The sequence below is a fragment of the Myxine glutinosa genome, unplaced genomic scaffold, assembly GCF_964187855.1.
Source record: "Myxine glutinosa unplaced genomic scaffold, kmMyxGlut1.1 SCAFFOLD_2011, whole genome shotgun sequence".
Classification (NCBI taxonomy): domain Eukaryota; kingdom Metazoa; phylum Chordata; class Myxini; order Myxiniformes; family Myxinidae; genus Myxine; species Myxine glutinosa.
This window is the reverse complement of record NW_027618106.1, coordinates 25,031-30,036: the sequence shown is the minus strand read 5'-3', so window position 1 is coordinate 30,036 and position 5,006 is coordinate 25,031.

Sequence of the window (5,006 nt, the reverse complement as noted above, 5' to 3'; positions counted from 1 at the left end):
AACACTAAGACAAGTGCGAAAAGTGGTTTTCCAACACTAACACAAGTGCGAAAAGTGTTTTTTCCACACTAATACAAGTGCAAAAGTGGTTTCCTGCACCAACGCAAGTGCGAAAAGTGGTTTTTCAACACTAACACAAGTGCGAAAAGTGGTTTTTCAAAACTATCACAAGTGCAAAAAGTGTTTTTCCACACTAATACACGTGCAAAAGTGGTTTCCTGCACCAACACAAGTGCGAAAAGTGGTTTTTCAACACTAACACAAGCGCGAAAAGTGGTTTTTCAACACTATCACAAGTGCAAAAAGTGATTTTTCCACACTAATACAAGTGCAAAAGTGGTTTCCTGCACCAACACAAGTGCGAAAAGTGGTTTTTCAACACTAACACAAGTGCGAAAAGTAGTTTTTCAACACTAACACAAGTGCGAAAAGTGGTTTTTCAACACTATCACAAGTGCAAAAAGTGATTTTTCCACACTAATACAAGTGCAAAAGTGGTTTCCTGCACCAACACAAGTGGGAAAAGTGAATTTTCAACACTAACACAAGTGCGAAAAGTGGTTTTTCAACACTAACACAAGTGCGAAAAGTGGTTTTTCAACACTAACACAAGTGCGAAAAGTGGTTTTTCAACACTAACACAAGTGCGAAAAGTGGTTTTTCCACACTAATACAAGTGCAAAAGTGGTTTCCTGCACCAACACAAGTGCGAAAAGTGGTTTTTCAACACTAAGACAAGTGCGAAAAGTGGTTTTCCAACACTAACACAAGTGCGAAAAGTGTTTTTTCCACACTAATACAAGTGCAAAAGTGGTTTCCTGCACCAACGCAAGTGCGAAAAGTGGTTTTTCAACACTAAGACAAGTGCGAAAAGTGGTTTTTCAACACTAACACAAGTGCGAAAAGTGGTTTTTCAACACTAACACAAGTGCGAAAAGTGGTTTTTCAACACTAACACAAGTGCGAAAAGTGGTTTTTCAACACTAACACAAGTGCGAAAAGTGGTTTTTCCACACTAATACAAGTGCAAAAGTGGTTTCCTGCACCAACACAAGTGCGAAAAGTGGTTTTTCAACACTAAGACAAGTGCGAAAAGTGGTTTTCCAACACTAACACAAGTGCGAAAAGTGTTTTTTCCACACTAATACAAGTGCAAAAGTGGTTTCCTGCACCAACGCAAGTGCGAAAAGTGGTTTTTCAACACTAACACAAGTGCGAAAAGTGGTTTTTCAAAACTATCACAAGTGCAAAAAGTGTTTTTCCACACTAATACACGTGCAAAAGTGGTTTCCTGCACCAACACAAGTGCGAAAAGTGGTTTTTCAACACTAACACAAGTGCGAAAAGTGGTTTTTCAACACTATCACAAGTGCAAAAAGTGATTTTTCCACACTAATACAAGTGCAAAAGTGGTTTCCTGCACCAACACAAGTGCGAAAAGTGGTTTTTCAACACTAACACAAGCGCGAAAAGTGGTTTTTCAACACTATCACAAGTGCAAAAAGTGATTTTTCCACACTAATACAAGTGCAAAAGTGGTTTCCTGCACCAACACAAGTGCGAAAAGTGGTTTTTCAACACTAACACAAGTGCGAAAAGTAGTTTTTCAACACTAACACAAGTGCGAAAAGTGGTTTTTCAACACTTTCACAAGTGCAAAAAGTGTTTTTTCCACACTAATATAAGTGCAAAAGTGGTTTTTCAACACTAACACAAGTGCGAAAAGTGGTTTTTCAACACTAACACAAGTGCGAAAAATGTTTTTTCCACACTAATACAAGTGCAAAAGTGGTTTCCTGCACCAACACAAGTGCGAAAAGTGGTTTTTCAACACTAACACAAGTGCGAAAAGTGGTTTTTCAACACTAACACAAGTGCGAAAAGTGGTTTTTCAACACTAACACAAGTGCGAAAAGTGGTTTTTCAACACTATCGCAAGTGCAAAAAGTGTTTTTTCCACACTAATACAAGTGCAAAAGTGGTTTCCTGCACCAACACAAGTGGGAAAAGTGGATTTTCAACACTAACACAAGTGCGAAAAGTGGTTTTTCAACAATAACACAAGTGCGAAAAGTGGTTTTTCAACACTAACACAAGTGCGAAAAGTGGTTTCCTGCACCAACACAAGTGCGAAAAGTGGTTTTTCAACACTAACACAAGTGCGAAAAGTGGTTTTTCAACACTAAGACAAGTGCGAAAAGTGGGTTTTCAACACTAACACAAGTGCGAAAAAGTGGTTTTTCAACACTATCACAAGTGCAAAAAGTGTTTTTTCCACACTAATACAAGTGCAAAAGTGGTTTCCTGCACCAACACAAGTGCGAAAAGTGGTTTTTCAACACTAACACAAGTGTGAAAAGTGGTTTTTCAACACTATCACAAGTGCAAAAAGTGTTTTTTCCACACTAATACAAGTGCAAAAGTGGTTTCCTGCACCAACACAAGTGCGAAAAGTGGTTTTTCAACACTAACACAAGTGCGAAAAGTGGTTTTTCAACACGAACACAAGTGCGAAAAGTGGTTTTTCAACACTAACACAAATGCAAAAGTGGTTTCCTGCACCAACACAAGTGGGAGAAGTGGATTTTCAACACTAACACAAGTTCAAAAAGTGGTTTTTCAACACTATCACAAGTGCAAAAAGTGTTTTTTCCACACTAGTACAAGTGCAAAAGTGGTTTCCTGCACCAACACAAGTGTGAAAAGTGGTTTTTCCACACTAATACAAGTGCAAAATTGGTTTCCTGCACCAACACAAGTGGGAAAAGTGGATTTTCAACACTAACACAAGTGCGAAAAGTGGTTTTTCAACACTAACACAAGTGCGAAAAGTGGTTTTTCAACACTATCACAAGTGCAAAAAGTGTTTTTCCCACACTAATACAAGTGCAAAAGTGGTTTCCTGCACCAACACAAGTGCGAAAAGTGGTTTTTCAACACTAACACAAGTGCGAAAAGTGGTTTTTCAACACTAACACAAGTGCGAAAAGTGGTTTTTCAACACTATCGCAAGTGCAAAAAGTGTTTTTTCCAGACTAATACAAGTGCAAAAGTGGTTTCCTGCACCAACACAAGTGGGAAAAGTGGATTTTCAACACTAACACAAGTGCGAAAAGTGGTTTTTCAACACTAACACAAGTGCGAAAAGTGGTTTTTCAACACTAACACAAGTGCGAAAAGTGGTTTCCTGCACCAACACAAGTGCGAAAAGTGGTTTTTCAACACTAACACAAGTGCGAAAAGTGGTTTTTCAACACTAAGACAAGTGCGAAAAGTGGTTTTTCAACACTAACACAAGTGTGAAAAGTGGTTTTTCAACACTATCACAAGTGCGAAAAGTAGTTTTTCAACACTAACACAAATGCAAAATTGGTTTCCTGCACCAACACAAGTGGGAAAAGTGGATTTTCAACACTAACACAAGTGCAAAAGTGGTTTTTCAACACTATCACAAGTGCAAAAAGTGTTTTTTCCACACTAGTACAAGTGCAAAAGTGGTTTCCTGCACCAACACAAGTGTGAAAAGTGGTTTTTCCACACTAATACAAGTGCAAAATTGGTTTCCTGCTCCAACACAAGTGGGAAAAGTGGATTTTCAACACTAACACAAGTGCGAAAAGTGGTTTTTAAACACTAACACAAGTGCGAAAAGTGGTTTTTCAACACTATCACAACTGCAAAAAGTGTTTTTCCCACACTAATACAAGTGCAAAAGTGGTTTCCTGCACCAACACAAGTGGGAAAAGTGAATTTTCAACACTAACACAAGTGCGAAAAGTGGTTTTTCAACACTAACACAAGTGCGAAAAGTGGTTTTTCAACACTAACACAAGTGCGAAAAGTGGTTTTTCCACACTAATACAAGTGCAAAAGTGGTTTCCTGCACCAACACAAGTGCGAAAAGTGGTTTTTCAACACTAAGACAAGTGCGAAAAGTGGTTTTCCAACACTAACACAAGTGCGAAAAGTGTTTTTTCCACACTAATACAAGTGCAAAAGTGGTTTCCTGCACCAACGCAAGTGCGAAAAGTGGTTTTTCAACACTAACACAAGTGCGAAAAGTGGTTTTTCAAAACTGTCACAAGTGCAAAAAGTGTTTTTCCACACTAATACACGTGCAAAAGTGGTTTCCTGCACCAACACAAGTGCGAAAAGTGGTTTTTCAACACTAACACAAGCGCGAAAAGTGGTTTTTCAACACTATCACAAGTGCAAAAAGTGATTTTTCCACACTAATACAAGTGCAAAAGTGGTTTCCTGCACCAACACAAGTGCGAAAAGTGGTTTTTCAACACTAACACAAGTGCGAAAAGTAGTTTTTCAACACTAACACAAGTGCGAAAAGTGGTTTTTCAACACTTTCACAAGTGCAAAAAGTGTTTTTTCCACACTAATATAAGTGCAAAAGTGGTTTTTCAACACTAACACAAGTGCGAAAAGTGGTTTTTCAACACTAACACAAGTGCGAAAAATGTTTTTTCCACACTAATACAAGTGCAAAAGTGGTTTCCTGCACCAACACAAGTGCGAAAAGTGGTTTTTCAACACTAACACAAGTGCGAAAAGTGGTTTTTCAACACTAACACAAGTGCGAAAAGTGGTTTTTCAACACTAACACAAGTGCGAAAAGTGGTTTTTCAACACTATCGCAAGTGCAAAAAGTGTTTTTTCCACACTAATACAAGTGCAAAAGTGGTCTCCTGCACCAACACAAGTGGGAAAAGTGGATTTTCAACACTAACACAAGTGCGAAAAGTGGTTTTTCAACAATAACACAAGTGCGAAAAGTGGTTTTTCAACACTAACACAAGTGCGACAAGTGGTTTCCTGCACCAACACAAGTGCGAAAAGTGGTTTTTCAACACTAACACAAGTGCGAAAAGTGGTTTTTCAACACTAAGACAAGTGCGAAAAGTGGGTTTTCAACACTAACACAAGTGCGAAAAAGTGGTTTTTCAACACTATCACAAGTGCAAAAAGTGTTTTTTCCACACTAATACAAGTGC